The sequence below is a fragment of the Heterocephalus glaber genome, unplaced genomic scaffold (assembly GCF_053883595.1).
Source record: "Heterocephalus glaber isolate CG9 unplaced genomic scaffold, H.glaber_assembly_v1.0 deba00000122, whole genome shotgun sequence".
NCBI lineage: Eukaryota > Metazoa > Chordata > Mammalia > Rodentia > Bathyergidae > Heterocephalus > Heterocephalus glaber.
The window spans coordinates 46,313,338-46,331,146 of NW_028258138.1; the positions used below are offsets into that span (position 1 = coordinate 46,313,338).

The 17,809-nt window shown below is 35.7% G+C and overlaps 2 pseudogenes; one reads left to right on the plus strand and one right to left on the minus strand.

The window, feature by feature from the left end:
- Nucleotides 1-1,344: 1,344 nt before the first annotated feature.
- Nucleotides 1,345-2,565, minus strand: LOC101700111 (olfactory receptor 5AC1-like; annotated as a pseudogene).
- Nucleotides 2,566-2,938: 373 nt separating this feature from the next.
- On the plus strand, nucleotides 2,939-4,442 carry LOC101700472 (eukaryotic translation initiation factor 3 subunit M pseudogene; annotated as a pseudogene).
- Nucleotides 4,443-17,809: the final 13,367 nt, after the last annotated feature.

Sequence of the window (17,809 nt, forward strand, 5' to 3'; positions counted from 1 at the left end):
ATTTTAAGAAATAATTCTAACAGGGCTGGGGATTTAGCTCAGTGGTTTTGCCACCTGCTGTGCAAGCACAAGGACCTGAGTTTGATCCCCAGTACCAAAAAGAAAGAAAGAAAGAAAAAATAATAATAATTCTAACAAAATTTTGTATTGCTACACTGTTGATTGCACAACTATTCCAAATGGAACATGTGTGCCATTTACATAAGAAAATAAATTTATTTACATTTATACAAATAATGAAAAGTAGATTATTACTCTTAATAAGAATGATAGTACATTACAGAAAAAAATTTTCCTAAAAAAGGAATAAAAATTTTAAAGGAACAAATATTTAGTTTACAGTGTTTGTAAAGGCAATTTTAAAACTGTATGATATTGCTGAAAGTTACCTGCAAATAACAGATAATTTTTAAAGGATGATACCTGCAATCATATGGAGTATTTTAAAATAAATTTTGTTATTAAGGAAAAATGGAATCTTAAGACTATACAAACAAATTTACATTTTCAAATAACATATACATAATAAACTTATTTAGGTAATTAAACATAGCACATACCTAAGTCTTTAAAGAAAATATTTAGTATCCTCTTGGAATAATGGACTTGACAAAAGCCAAAATATTTAACAAATAGTACAACAAAAGGCATCTTTTTTTCCTTGACAACTTGAGCTTGGTTCTCCTTATATGATTATTTTGCCTAAGTAAATATGTTGGAAACAGCAGTTTGCACCAGGAATATAGTTGTTTAAGAGAGGAACTGAACCATCTAGGTTTACATAACAAGGGTAAAATATACAATTGTGCCAATAAATCTTCAAGCATTAATTCACTCATTGCACACTCAAGAATGTGAATATGAGTGACATTAGATTATTTATATACTTATACAATACAAATATATATTAAATTATATTAAATTAGACTCATTCAAGTAAGTAACTGATTGTATATGTCAGTTTTAATTAGAGATAGTTCTCAGTAAATATTTCTCACTCTCTTTCAGTAAAATTGCCAATTACACCCTATAATTTTGAAAGTATCTAGCAAATAATGTCACTAGCTTGCAAGGCTAAATGCTCAGATAAAATAGAGTATAATTTTTGTAAAAAAGGTACCATAATCTTTCTAAGTAATGGATAAATGTATTCTCTACCGGACCCATAACCAGAAAAACTTCAATAATGGCATTAGATCCAAATTACAAACCTGGGTTCCCTCAGAGCTCACAACCACTCTGAACACTAGTTCTCTGGTGAAATGACATAGTTCACAATGCAATGAGCTTATATTTTGTCATTATACTTCATAGAATAAAGAGTGAAATGTGTTTGACAACTATTTACTTCTTTATTATTCTTCTCAAGGCTCCTATAACCTCTTTATTCCTAAGACTATATATAAAAGGATTTAACAAGGGAAGTACTACTGTGTAAAATAAAGAATATATTTTTTCCTTATCTTCAGCTGGTCCAGACCCAGGACAAATATAAATGAGGAAAAGAGTGCTGTAGAATAAGGAGATAGAGAGCAGGTGGGAACCGCAAGTGGAAAAGGCTTTGCTTCTGCCCTTCTCGGATTTCTTTTTCAGGATAGCAAAGATAATATGGATATAAGAGACTATGATATTTACAAAGCTAAAAGATTGTATGAAGATGGAAAAGATTAAAACTACACAGCATATTAATAGTAGGATCAGAGCAAGTGATTTTGAATAACTGTACAACATCACAGAAGAAATAATGTATGACATTGACCCTACAGAAAGCCAATCTAAGCAGCAAACCCACATGAATTGTTGAATTCACAACACCAACAATATTTGAAACACCTATAAGCTGAGTACCGAGGCTACTGGACATCACCACAGGATAAAGTAAGGGATTACAAATGGCTGCATAGCTGTCATATGCCATCACTACTAGGAGGAAACACTCTGTAGTTGCACCGTAACAAAAAAAGTAAAATTGAGTGTAGCACCAAACCAGGGATATCTTATGATTCTGAGATAAAAAATTGACAAGCATCTTAGGAGTCACAGAAGATGAAGTGCATGCATCTGCAAAGGCTAAACTGCTGAGGAATAAGTACATGGGGGTGTGAAGGTGGGGGTCCTTCCAAATGAGAGCAATCAGTCCAAGGTTGCCCACCATGGTGGTAAGGTAGATGACAAGGAGCACCAGGAACAAGGACAACTCCAGCCCTGGAAGGTCTGTCAGTCCCATAAGGACAAACAAAGTCACCTGTGTCTTGTTTACTTCTGCTATATCTTATGTAAACAATCACTGAAATGAAAGAATAACTGAGGAATAGTCACAATTGAATCATAAATTTGGTGATATTTTTGTATGACTAACATGTTTCTAAGAAGTGCATTTTATCATAGAAGGTTTAAATATTTCTCTTTGTCTACTTTAATATAGATTCATAATTATCCATAATAAAAGTTTTAGAATCTAAAATGACACATACATTTCATGAAAATTCTTTTCAATTTAACAAAGCATACACTAAACTCAAAGTTCAAATGAAAAATAAAATTACCATTTTCCTTCAGGTACATTTAATAAGAATAGTCCAGTGTCTTCATATTGAATTATAATTTAAAACCTTAATAATCAAATCATCAAGATATTGACATAGGAATCCAATAAAATAGAGACCTAAGAAATAGATTCCAATGTGTACAGGAATTGACATAAACAAATATAATATTTAAAAAAGTAAAAAGGAGAATGCTTATTTACTAGATTGTGCTAACATTACTGGTTAGATATCTGAAAATAAAGTTGATATTTTCTCTGCAATTTAATTGACAATAATGTAAATGGACATTACAGATACCCTATGAAGAAAAACAGTGTAAAACATATCTACTATGTAGTTATAATGCATAACAAAATCACATAGACAAAAGGCATACAACAATTTAGAAAATGCATTTTATTATGTATATGAAAGGTAGAAATTTATAAGGTAAAAATAACTGGTAGTTGTGTATGGTGGCACACGCCTAAACTCTCAGAAATCTGGAAGACTGAGGCAGGAAGAATGAAAGTTTCAGCCCAATCTGGGCAACAGTGATTTAACAAAACTTGTCTCAAAATTAGATAATAAATAAAAAGGACTCAGTAGAAAGGCCCTGATTTCACTCTGCAGCACCACTAATAAAAACCTATTAAAATAGATAAAAAAGAGGCAACATAAAACATGAATGAGTTAAGAGTGTGAATAAATAACTTTACAGATGAACAAGTCATAAAGACCAGTAAGTGAAATGAAAGACTCTCAACTTTCCATATATACAAATACATACATAATACATATAAGCAAAAGAGAGGACAGACTTCTCTTTCTATCTAGAATTAGTAGAAATTAAAATGTAAAAAACAGTCAACAGATCTGAGAAATGTGTCTCTCTCAAATATTAAATATAGAAATATTACACAACAGATTTTTGAAAGGATTTTTTATAAAATCCCATTAATTTTTTTGAAAAACATATTTGCTCTTTGATTTACCATTTTATTTTATATATATTATAGAAGTAAAAGCACTATTATAGAAATACAGATCTACAAGTGCCACATGAAGTGGTTTTAAAAGGGTGTTTTCTTCTCAGTGGTGAGATTCCAGTCAGAAATCCATTTTCTAACCTGGTCCAGCTCCAAAAGGGACATACGGGATGGCCCCACAGGACACTGCCACTCTAAGGAGGCTTCAGTACATTATATACCTCACCGGGGTGTAAGAAAAGTGATGCTGCTTCAAAAGTCATGGTGGAATTGCTTGGAAGTTACACGGAGAACAATGCTTCCCAGGCACGAGTCAATGCCCACAGGTGCATCCTACGAACACTGAAAGATCCAAGTGCATTTCTTTTTTACCATCTTCTTACTTTAAAGCCAGTCAAGTTTCTGGAAGGCAAGCTTATTCATGATCTTTTAACCATTTTTGCGAGTGCTAAGTTGGCATCATATGTCATTTTATCAGAATAACAAAGACTTCATTGACTCACTTGGCCTGTTACATGAACAGAATACGGCAAAAATCAGACTGCTCACTTTTATGGGAATGGCAGTGAAGAACAAAGAGATTTCCTTAGATACAGTGCATTAAGAACTTCAGACTATGGGCTGGGGATTTACCTCAGTGATTCTGTCACCTGCCTCACAAGTGCAAGGTTCTGAGTTTGATCCCCGGTACTGAAAAAGAACTTCAGACTAGAGCTGATGATGTAGAACTCTTTGGTATTGATGTGGTAAGAAGTAAAATGGTCTACTGAAAAACTAATCAGACCAAGAGAAAAGTAGTGTTCAGTCATAACACACACCAGACATTTGGAAAACAGCAGTGGCAGCAACTGTGTGACACGCTTAATGCCTGAAAGCAAATCTGAACAAAGTGAAAAATAGCCTTTTGAGCCTTTCTAATACTTGAAATTTTACACAGGAAATTGTGTTCTTTTTGGTAAAATCTAAAAAGAAAGACATCTAGAAAGAATATAAAATGCATTGTTAGTCAAAGTGGCAAAGACCAAAGGATCCATATATTTATTTTTTTCTCAGTACCAGGGATTGAACTCAGGACCTTGTGCTTATGAGGCAGGCATGGTGCCACTGAGCTAAATCTCTGGAAACATATATTATATTTCTATGCATGTGCACATGTATACAGAACTATAGATAGATATAAAGGGTTACATGAGAGAATGGTCTTTAGTTACTAGTGGAAAAATGAAATGAACAGTGAAACCTTCTTGCTGCCATTTTAGAGAGGTTTTGGCACTGAAAAGTTACAAGGTAAAATTAAGAAATAATCACGTTTAAATTTTTATATCTAAAAACCAGTCACATTTAAAACTAAACTTCAGGAATACTATGATATTCTTTACATATTTTGAATGGAGAGTACTTTTTTGAGCATTGAGAGTACATGAGTTTTTTTAAACTTCAAATTTATATGTAATTGTATAAGGTAGAGACTAATAGACTAATATGTTTTTTAAAAATGTTTTCTTCAGTAATATTATTAAGCTCTTGTATACTTTGTTGTCTCTATTATGAATATAATAGTGCATGTATGAATTGAGATTTTTTCATGATTTATGTAATAGTCCCTAAAATAACTCCAAAAAGAAATTTTCTGGTAAATTTTTTCTAGTAAATATTTTAAAGAAAAATTCATACATGCAGGAATACAATTTGTTATATTTCAGTATATAAAAATATTTTCATAATTTTATAGTTTTATCTTTTAATATTTAGGGAATATATAAAATTACTATGAGAAAATATTTGGACAATTGAGTTCATCTAATTATAAAATATGAATTTTAGAATTCTAAAATATGCTATTTTTCTAGAAAAAGATCAGCATAAGTAATGATTGCAACATTTTTTTATCTTCACTGAAAATAAATGAATAATGAATGAGCTTTAGAGTTCTTACTTTTAAATATATACTCACAGAGAAACGTAGCATGCAAAACAGCAAAAAATTAATTTAAACCACAATGAGAAATGTAATTGTGTTGTATACCTACAATGTACCAATAAAAGAATTTAATTAAAAAAATTAATTTAAACCCAAGGATCATAAGATATTTACCTGGATAAGCTAGCCCAAGTTTCTTTATACCAAAAATAATCAAATTATTGATAATCCTAGTTTGAGATCCGGCACTGTATAATTCAGTTAAGAATTAGTATGCTACATGAATTTGTATATTAAGAATTATATGATACATGTGGAAACCAAAGGAAGCTATTGAAATTACTTTCTAATAGTCTAGATATTAGTCTTCTATCCAAGGAAGAGCTGGCAAATTTTTTTCCCATTCTGTTGGTTGTCTCTTCACTCTGTTAGTTGTTTCCTTTGCTGTGCAGAAGCTTTTTAATTTGATATGATCCCATTTATTGAATCTTGATGTTATTTCTTGTACAATTGTGGTCATTTTCAGAAAATCCTTGCCTATGCCTTCAAGAGTTTTATCTATCTGATCTTTCCCTGTAAAGAAGGCAAATTTGAGTCCTTTGTAGGAAAATGGAAGCACCTTGAGACTATAATGTGAGCTTAAATATTGCATGGTTTCTTTTGTACAAGAAACACAAAATATAAATAAAGAACAAAAAAAGATGGATAATAGGAAATGGGAAGATAAATCTTTTGCAAAAGGGAAAGGGACCAATAGATGGCTGGAGGAGGGAGATAGAAAGGGGAATAAAAAAGAATTAAGATGTGTTATGTTCATATACCAACTCCCCACGAGGAGTGTAATCTTCATATACTGCAAACATGCACCAACAAAAAATAAAAATTAAAAAGGCATAATCATAGGTAAAAAGTTTTAAAAATTAAGAAAAAAGAAACTGTGACTTTAGTCCATATTCTCTTGATGACATGAAATTAAAGAATTTTTATTCCTCTCAGCTACACAATCCTTAATTCAGAATATCTCACTTTGAAAAAATTATGTAGAAGTGAGATTAGAACAGCGTAGCTTTTTCTGTTAAAAAACTTTTCACTTAATGAAATAAACTAAATATATTGAATTTTTGTTATCAATATGGCCTAAATTTTCCAATTTTCTTTCTTCTATGAACCAATAGAAAATCTTCCAATGATTGTGTTACTGCTACAATAAAATGCTAATTGAAATATACATGTGCCAATGAGCATTTACTTCTGTCTGCCCAGATTTTGATTACTGATTTTTAAAATTTACTATCTAGGATTTTAATATCTTTCTTAGATATTTTGATCTCATGAATGAGTCACAAAGCTATAATAATAAAAATTATGAAAAATCTTTGCACTCTCACCAAATTCCTACAAAACACTGGAAAACTGGAAATGTTCTTGTTTTCTGGAAGTAACATGAAAGGCATAGAAAGATGCAGTGTTATTTGTGTACCAATTTTCCTTATAAACTCCAAATCAAAGGGAGACACCATTTCTTCCATTGCAAAGCCATTCTTTTAAAAATGTTGAAATTCCCTTAATGATTCCAAGGGATTCCCAATAGGAATTGGGCATTGTTCGACTGGGTCTTTTGAGCTAATCATCACATCATCCACACAAATATTTTTAATAATTAGAACTACACATTGTGTGCTTGGGGTTCACTTTAGGGGCTTGTTTATAAAATATCACTAAATACAGTTTAAAATGAGGTTGTTTACCTTAACTGTGCACAATTCAACTACCTAATTAACTTGATTTGTATTTGGAAACCCCAAAGATTATCCTAGAGTTAACATGTCTAAATCTGAGATTAAGCTCTTTCCCTAGTCTACTCCCAAACCTGTTTTTTTCCCAGTTTTTCCTGTCTCAGAGAACAGAATCACCAAACAAGTAGATATGCAAGCCATAAAACAAGGACACATTCCTTACACTAACCTCATCGCAACTCCATTGTTTCAACCATTGTCAGCCTTTGAACATTTTATCTGCTAAAGGTATCTTATATCACCAAATCTCTTTCCACTTCTCCAGTTAACATCAAAATCAAAGAATTATTTGCCTCTTCCCTAGGCTTATTAAATTACCTCCTAACCATACTTTACTGATAATAGTGATCCATTTCATTTTCCATACTAACACCAGACTAATCTTTACAAAATGCACATATTTTCACTACCACTTCATATATATGCTTCCCATTTAAAACTTATAATTAACTTCTTCTTGCACATAAAATAACAATTAAAATTATTAAGCTTAATATCATTGTCTCTATACTGACAATAGACTCCGCAATTAACCATACACAGTTGATAGTTTTTGTCATTGTATCTGTATTTGATTTTATTATATATAACATTAACTTCATTTAATGTGGATTAACACAATGTAAGTTTAGTTCCCCTTCATGTAAAATATACAGCTATATTTCTAAGTGAAAGAAAACTTTACTCCACTGAGAATTTGAAGTCCTTTTTTCTTGTCACTCATGTTTTCCACACATAACCTTCGATCTGTGTTCTGATGTGGATCAAGCTACAAAGAAAAGTTTACAATAGTTTCTAAGTGTGAAGTGTTGATGAGCCAGAAATTTAAGAAACACATCATTCAATCCAAAACTAAATAATCTGACCACAGTTAACCAAAAGGGAGATTGTGTGTCTAGGGAGAAAAGAAACTGTATTTGATGACCAGCTGAGAGTTTCTTCCACTCTATTTTCTCTGATTGTCATTTTCCCCTTATTCTCACAGTTAAAATATTCTCAAACTCTCCTCAAAGAGGTCAAATTCAATTTCTGTTAGGTCCTTAACAAACAAAACTAAGATCTACAAATGAAATTCTATTCTAGTCAATAAATCTTCTGACTGTTCATTATCTAAGGATCAAAAGAATCTTACTTGGACCTGGTATTACACACTCTCCATGAACAATTTTTTTATTGTTTATCTGTCATGTGGTGCATATGGATTTTACAAAAGGGTTCAAAGTACTTAGCTATACAATATGGATCTCATAATGGATAAGCCTACAGGTGTTCAAAATTCATAGAATAACATTTTCTTCTGAGAAAGAGAAGAAAGGGTAGCATAGCCCTGGGGGAAAAAAATCAATGCATACTCTCTTCTTCATCTGAGGTAACTATAAAGTCCTTCTGATCTTCATTTATGACCTGTGTTGATGATACTTTTTCCAAGTTGATAACCACACATACCAAATTGAAGAGAACTGAAGAGCTCTAATAAGGGCAGGACATTTGGCAGAACAACAATACACACCACAACATGGTTAAGTGTGTTTTATCTACTGTTATCAGTCATAATGTTTATGGATTTTCTAGAGATGAGGATGGAAAAATAGATATATTATTGGAATCTCCATCATTTTGGTCATTAAGTATCTGAAAATATCACTAATCTGTGACACTGTGCCAAAACAATAATGTACAATAGTTTTGTAACATATAAATTATTCAATTGACCAAAGCTATGATACTCTGAAATTTTAATGAGAAACACTTAGAAGACTACTTTGACAGTGGTGCTTATTCTAACAAAGGCTATTCTGCAGAGGCACAGGAATTTTCAAGTCCTTTAAACATCAGAGAAAATTATAATCTAGGACTTCCTTTATCTCAGCTACTTTTATCAGCCAAATCTACAGAATTGGACTACTTTTAAAAAGTGCTAAATCACAGAACCCAAAAAACAAGCATTTATTTACCCAATGGTGTTCTTGAATCACAAAGCCTGCCTCTGACATACATTACATGGAAACCTTGCATATAAACCCTAAGTAAAGTGGCAATTTTTTTCTGTAGATACTTTTATGGTCTATTTATGCCTTATGTCAAAAATAAAAATCAAGCCAACTTAGAATAAAAGGAAATATTTATTGTACAAATTAGCAAGTACTTATTGTAATACAGGAGATTGAATACTGAAGTTGGTAAGATGGTCCAAGCAGGTCATTACAGGATGGCTTTTATGGCAAAAATGAGGATGGCAATATTTACAATGATTTGTTAATATAAGGATTTCCTTGTAGCAAATGATTGGTTTAAATCAATTATCTTACATCATTTTTGAAGGTCACATAAGGTCTGTTATGATTTTCAGAGACAATTATAACAAATAATCCAAATTTCATTTATATTAAAATCAGGTTAAATTTCACTTTTATGGCCTACTGTGTCTTCTTGGAGAATTCTCAAACCTCGTTTCCACTTTATTTTATTTCATTTTATTTTTGTAAATTATCCTTTCATCATCCTTTCAGCAAATTGAGAGTGTTAGCAAATAGTTCAGCATGACTGTCAGTTACTACTAACACTGTAGTCATGATTACCTTTTTTGCCAGAATATAGGATCAAGTACTCATTGTTATTGATAGTAGTACAGTCATCATAGGTGTTAGAGGTTAAGTCAATGAGTTCTTCTACTGTCTAATCCTGATGACTATTTTTTGGACTGAATGGCTGCTAAAAGGCTTGTAAAACTCTTGGAAAATAGTATGAAATTTCCTAAAGAAATGAAAAATAGAACCACCATACAACTCAGTAAGCCTTCTTCTATCTATATACCCCAAAGAAATGAAATCATCACCTCATGGTATCTACACCCTTAAATTTAATTCAGCATTAAGCACATATTAAAGATGCAGAAACAACCTTAATGCCCACCAACAGGCAAAGAAGATATTAAAATGTAGTGTGTATATATACAATGGAACTGTATTTACCCTCAAAAACAAAGAGATCATATCATTTGATAAAACATGAATGATACAAGTGGTACCTCAGTTCACAAATTTGATTCTTTCCACAATTCTGGTTACAATCCAAGTTAGATGAGAACCAAATCAAATTCAATGGTTAGATTCAATGTTGACTTTATGGGGAAATTTGATTTGGTTCAATTCTGGTTTGGTGTGTGACCAGAATCATGGACAGAATTGAGATCATGCACCGAGGTACCACTGTATACAGGTCATTATACCCAGTAAAAAAAAGACATGAACTCTATTCCATAACACTATGAAAACAAGTCTAGAAATATCTATTTTTAAGGCTTGAAGAGAACTGGCAGTTTCATTAAAGCTTCTTTCTAAAGTCAAAGATACTTAAAATTTTTTCTAACTCACAGTTATGAAGAATCAAGATCTGATTTTTTTTAAAAGTCCAGAATTGCTCATGTGCAGAGAAATAATAGTGTATGAATTATTCTCAAGGTGCTAGCTCATGTACAAATAAATCAGTATTGGTGATTTCATTTGCACTTGGTTTGATTTTTGTTTGTTTTTCATATCTCAGTATTGAGAGTTACCAGTCTCAATCCACAATGATCATTCCATTTGGGGAGAATTCTTCATATACAATGATATGCTGATAGAAATACAGTTCTGTTCCTCTTAGGCATAGAGTTAAATTTTCATGTTTTTGATATGGCCAATTTGCAGTTATTTTCAATTTACTTAAGAAATGAGGAGCAGGAAGAATTCCCACATAGGGAGAAGGAAGAATTTGGGATATCTAATAAAATGTATTAAGGTCAGAGTACTGGTAATGATTAAACAAAGAACATGATTTTGTACTGTTATACTCAATTGAGAGAGATTATAGAGAATTGCCACCACTCTGAGCCAAATCTGAGTCCTTTATTCCTGGTGTTTGAGGGTGGCTCTCACCCGAAAGCTCTCAACAAGGAAAAGTGGCCTGTAGGGTTCCTTTAAGCAGTTTTTAGTTGGGGAGGGAACAGGGAGAGGGAGAGTGCAAACAGAATTTTACAGAGGCAGAACTTTACTAAGTTAGTTGGGGCATCAGGGGAAGTTTCACACAGTTGAGTTGAAACAAAATATCACACAGGTGCAAAGATAATATATAGCTGCAGACTGCTCTACCAAATGGGGAGGTCATAAAGAGAACATATAGCTTCAGATTGCTCTATCAAACAGGATGCAGCAGTCTGGCATGCATTAGCTGAGGGGACTCCCAAGGCGGGAAAGGGAGGGCAACCACCTAGAATCACTTGACTTTACACAAATGGAGTCAGGTTGGCTATCACATTCCCAACTCCTCTAAGTACAATGTCAAAGCATTGACTTGTCTCAAGCCTCCTGAGTGGGTAGGGGATTATAGTAGGTTCTTATGTAAAGCAATTTAACAGAGACTATACACTGTTTTACAAAGTTAATTATCTAATTAAAATCACAAGGCCCAATCAAGAGCCCGAGGAAAAGCAGGATGAGGATGACAGTGTGTGGCCCCTTCCATGCCAGGGTTAGTCCCTCTTTCTGGAAGGTCTTGATGAGCATGATGTCACCTGGCTGGAATGGGTGGCAGGGCACAGAGCTGGGTAAGGGTAAGGTAGCACATACATTGGCATGGACAGAATCCTGTACCTACTGAAGGGACTGAAGGTACTTTAACAGAAACTGGCTAGAAAATTCCTCTAGCATCTCATTTTTTACTTTGGGGAGCTGGGGAGGGGACTTCTAAACATAATCTCATAAGGATTGAAGCCTGTTTTGTAAGGGGTGCATCTCATTAGAAGGATGGCCAGGGCAATAAGTTGACCTACCCTTTACCAATTTTTAAAGTCAGTTTGGTCAAAGCAGATTTTAGGGTCCAATTTATTCATTCCATTTGCCCTGAGCTTTGAAGACAGTAGGTACAATGGAGTTTCCAATTTATACCCAGTGTTCTATTGGCTAACTGAGTTATAAAGACTATAAAGGCAGGGCCATTGTCAGATCCAAAGGACACCAGTGACCCAAACCTGGGGATCAATTCCTGGAGCAGCTTCTTTGCCACCACAGTGGCAGTTTCCCACCTAGTAGCATAGACTTCCACCCAACCTGATAAGGTATCTATGAAAACCAGAAGGTATCAATAGCCACCCACCAGAGGCTTGATCTCTGTGAAGTCTATTTCCCAATGCTCCCCTGGGCTCATTTCTCTGAATCTAAGATGGGCCCTGGTGAGGATTTACTTGCACACAGGCTGGGCACTTAAGAGAGGGCAGGCAAGCCAGTTCTTGTAATTTTGGCAAACAGTATCTCAGAGCTAGAAGCTCAGCCATCTTGGAGCCCCCTAGGTATGTTACTGAATGTAGCTGCTGAATGAGTTGTCACCCTAGTGCCTGGAAGAGGTAGATACAGCCATCTGGATATTTCCACCAGCCTTGAGGTCCATTTTTTGCTTGCAGCTGGCTCTTTTATTTGTCTTTCTCTTTATTGAAAGTGGGACTAGCTGGGAGCAGAGGGGGAGGTGGGCCTACAGTAGGTAGGATGATTAAGGGATCAATGGGTCTTAGGGCCACCTCCCTGGCAGCCTGGTCTCTGAGCTGCTTTCCTTTTGTTTCTGGAGCATCTTGTCTTTGATGTCCCCAGATATGTATAATGGCCACCTCCTTGGGAAACCATACCACCTCCAGGAGAGACAGTACCTTCTCTTTGTTTTTGATGATTTTCCCTGCAGCTGTTAAGAGTCCCCTTTCTCTGTATATACTGGGGTAGACATGTAGCATAGCAAAGGCAAACCTGCTTTCAGTATATACATTTTCCCTTGACTCTTTTCCCTACCTTAAGGCTTGGTCTAGAGCAATCAGTTCTGCCTTTTCTGCTGAAGTCCCTTTGGGCAAAGGCTGGGCCCAAATAGTCCCTCTGAGCAAAGATTTTACTGAGTGGGGGCTTTAAGGACCAAGTCTTGCCCCAGGGCCAGTTTATCAGCCTCCTTGACCAATGAAGTGGTGGCAGCTACTGCCTGAAGGTATGAGGCCATCCCCAGGAAGCAACAGGATCTAATCTTTTAGAGAGGTAGGCTATGGGGGCCTCCAGGGGCCCTAAGGACTGTGTTAGGACTCCTTTGGTGATCCTTCTTACCTCATGGATGAACAGGTGGATAAATAGATGAAACAGCTTGGTGACATCAGGTAATGCCAGAGCTGGGGCTGATACCAGTGCTTATTTTAGATCCTGGAACAACTTTTTTTAAATTTTCCATTCTAAGGGTTGGTCTCCTCCCATTGCAGAATGGAGAGGACATGCTATCTCAGCAAACCTGAGTATCCACAGGTAACATCAAGCTGTTTCTAGGAATTCTCATACCTGTTTCTTGGTAGTTGGCATGGGTATATGGAAATGGCCCATTTCCTGGCCTGAAACAGAGTTATTCTTCCCTCTGAGATCTTACACCCCAGATACAACACTTGGGAGGCACAGAGTTGTTCCTTTTTGTCTGAGACATGGTAGCCCAACTCCTCTAGTAACTGGAAAAGCTCTCGTGTTCCCTACAGGCATTCTGAAAGACTGGAAACCTCTAGCAACAAATCATCCACATATTGAAGCAGGGAGAGGTTAGGGTAATGGGATCAAAAACTCACCAAGTCCTTCTGGAGAGCCTCATCAAACAGAGTGGGTGTGTTCTTGAATCCTTGAGGAAGTCGGCCTGGGTCCAGGTGAGTTGACAGGAATCATTGGAAGCTGGGTCAGTCCATTCAAAGGCAAATATGGGTTGGCTAGCTGGGGCAAGAGGCAGACTGAAAAAGGCATCTTTTAGATCGAGCATGGTATATACTTGGTGTCCAGGAGACAGCAAACTCAGGAAGGTATATGGATTGGGAATGGTAGGGTGTAAAGTTACCACTCACTGGCTGACTTTTCTCAAGTCCTGGACTGGTCTGTAATCTGATGTCCCCAGTTTCTCTACTGGCAGGAACAGGGTGTTCCATGGAGACTGACAGGAAGTTAATATCCCAAAGTCCAGCAACCTCTTGATGTGTGGGGCTCTCCCCTGTCTGGCCTCCTGAGAGATGCAGTATTGTCTAACCCACACAGGCATGGTGGTAGGCAAGAGCTCAACTATCACTGGGGGTGGGGGATATGCTGCCAAACCCAGTGGGTTAGTTTTGGCCCACACCTTAAGGAATTCTGCCTGAAGTCTGTCCAATAGGCCCTCGGGGCTTATTCCCTCTGGGTTCTCATCACCCAAGGGGAGATACTCCTCAGATAGAGCAGTGATTAAGGACAGTTGGTATGAAGGAAGTGACACCTGAGCCTCTGTCCAAGTGAAGGATTTAGTGGCCCTCAGCTTATAGAGGAGGTACTGTCCTAGCAAGGGGAATGGGCAATCCAGTATCACAAAGAAAGACAGGGTATTTGTTTTGGTTCCAAGTTTACTGTTCATTTGCTTGTAAGCAGGCAGTTCTGGGCTGCTTCTGTAGCCACCTGGATGGGAATATTTTGTGACAAAACTTTCCCGGGGGGGGGGTTAACACTGACCTCTCAGCACCAGTGTCCACCAGTAAGCAAACCAGTTGGCCCCCTATTTTAGTATTCATCATGGGATTCCAGGGGCCAAGAAAGAAGCCCAGGCTCCCTCAGTCTGAATCCTTCATTATCATAAAATTTTGGAAGACCGGCACAATCAGAAGACAGGAATACATTTTGTATGTCAGAAAAGTAGCAGTAATAATTATTACAATTATTTGAAACCTTATGTCCTATAATATAGCTTGGTGCCAAAAGAATGTTTTTAAAAACGTTGTTTTTTCCACCAAAAATTTTGTTTTGGAAGATGACAAATATAAACATATCACAATAACAAATTTAAAACTTAACCCTTTGATGATAACCAATGTAAACATTTTATAATAACATTTAAGCAATGTTTATTGAGGATGTGTCTTTTGATAAGCTGTGAAAAATACTAGGGCTTCTATTTGTGAACAAAGACCAGAAATAACTTGGGGGGGGGTTGTTTTGTTTTGTTTGAGCAGCCGTTTTTTTTAACCATAGGGGGTACCATTTAGCCATCTTTTTAAACCTAAAAGTCTCTATTTAGTTAACTTGACAATTTTTTATTTACCTGTAAAAAACCAGATTGGAACAACTAACAAATTATTTGTAACCAATATAAATATATATACTTTTTGAGTTATTGAATGTGGACAGCAATATACATTACAATCAAAATTAATCTTTGATGTGATGTTGATCCATTACCAACCTGGGAGAAAAGGAAGATATGTCTTTAACTTTAATAACATTTATCTCTAACACAAACAAACATATAAGACAATTTATGCAACTAGAGTGCACTCAAATATATTTGGCCAATTTCAATTATAATATGCCTTTTAATTAAGACTAGTCAAAACTTTTCTAGGTCAATTAACAGAGATCTCTTGTGAAAGTTTAGTGTTTTTATGCCTGTAAATGCAAACCTTTCATAACAAACCTGAAACCAATAGGTAAATATATATATTTCTTTGATAATTACTTTTGTATACCTTGTTTTACATATGTAGGCCTTTTGGACATGTATATCTCTGTTTATGCTTTTAAAAAGACAAACATATAAAATCCTTCTATATAAAAAGTATCTTTTACTTTATAGTCCTTTTAATATTTATCTTTTATCACATTTACTATAAACCTGTTATAACTTGTTTTAGCTGTTAAAATTTAGTTTGTTTTTTTCTATTTGGTACCAGGAATTGAAATCAGGACCTTGTGCTTGGGAGTCAGGCACCAGAACCACTGAGCTAAATCCCCAGCCCTTTAGCTGTTAAAATTTTAAAGTGCCACAGCTCCCAGTCCAGAGGAGGCTTCTAGGTCAGTGTGCCACAGCTCCCAGCCCAGAGGAGGCTTCCGGGTAGGTGTGCCATGGCTCCCAGCATGGAGGAGGGTTCTGGATAGGCATCCCAAAGATCCCAGCACAGAGGAGGCTTCTGGGTTGATGTGCCATGGCCCCCAGCCCAGAGGAGGCTTCTGGCTCAGAGTGCCACAGCTTGCACTCCAGAGGAGGCTTCTGGGTAGGCATGCCACAGTTACCAGCACAGAAGAGGCATCCAGGTTGATGTGCCATGGCTCCCAGAAGAGAGAAGGCTTCCAGGTCAGCATGCCACAGTCCCCAGGGCATAGGAGGCTTCCAGTTAGGTGTGCCACAGCTCCCAGCACAGAGGGGGTGAGCCACACAGGTGCCAGCAACACACCCATTGAACCCATCGAAATGAGAACACATGTAAACAAGCCTCAGAACCAGACTTCCAGATCACCTACAGCAACCCCAAAGGGAAACAAGATGGAACACTCTGATACTCAACCACCTGGACTCACTGAACTAGCAATGAAAGAGGATATGGAAAAAATGAAAACAGAAATAATTTCTCACATAACAGCAGAGATTGTGCCCAGAGTGCAAGACATGATAATAAATCTAGAGAGGACACAGATAAAAAAATAGAGGAGCTGAGGAACATGATGGATTCTCAACATAGGAAACAAATTGAATCCATAAAACAGATGAAAACAGATTTCCAGGAGATTAAAAACTCCATTGAAAGTTTACACAGCAGAATGAGCCAATGTGAAGACAGAATTTCAGATATAGAAGATAAGATTGCAATTAGTGACTAGGAAAAGAAAAATTTCTTTAAAATTGTAAGGAATCATGAGAAATCAATCCAGCAGCTGCTAGAAGATGTAAAGAAGAATAACATAAGACTGATTGGGGTCAATGAAGAAACAGGAGAGTGTGTAGAAGACAAAAAAAAACTCTTCACAGAAGTGATGGCAGAAAACTTCACAAGCAGGGGAAAAGAACTTGACATACAGATACGTGAGGCATGTAGGACTCCAACTAGCCTTGATCCAAAAAAATCTACACAGAGGCATATAATTGTGAAGAATCCAGAAACCAAACAGAAGAAAAAAATTCTACAAGCAGTTAGAGAAAAGAAACAAATCAAATACAAAGGAAAGCCCATCAGAATCACAGCAGACTTCTCAGTGCAAACCCTCAAGGCAAGAAGAACTTGGAGTGATGTATTTCAAGCCCTAAAGGAAAACAACCTCCAACCCAGACTGATGTACCCTGAAAAATTATCTTTCAAAATTAATGGTGAAATAAGATGCTTTCATGACAAAGAGCTCCATAGGAGCTTCATGAATACCAAACCAGCACTCCAAAAAATTTTAGACAAAATCATACAAAAAGATAACAAGACCCCAGAAAGCCCAGCAAAATGAATCTACCAGGCACAACAAGAAATTAAAAGCAAAGTTAGAGAATCAAACAAAAAAAAAAGTCATGACAATGATAACTCAATAATTATCAATTATAACCATCAATGTCAATGGTCTCAACTCACCAATCAAAATAAATAGACTGGCAGAATGGGTCAAGAAGCAAAATCCAACAATAGGCTGCAAACCAATACAAGAAACACACTTAATTCAAAAAGAAACTCATAGACTGAAAGTTAAAGGGTAGAAAACTATACTCCATCCAATGGGAACCAAAAAAAAAAAAAAAAAAATCATGAGTAGCTATCCTCTTTGC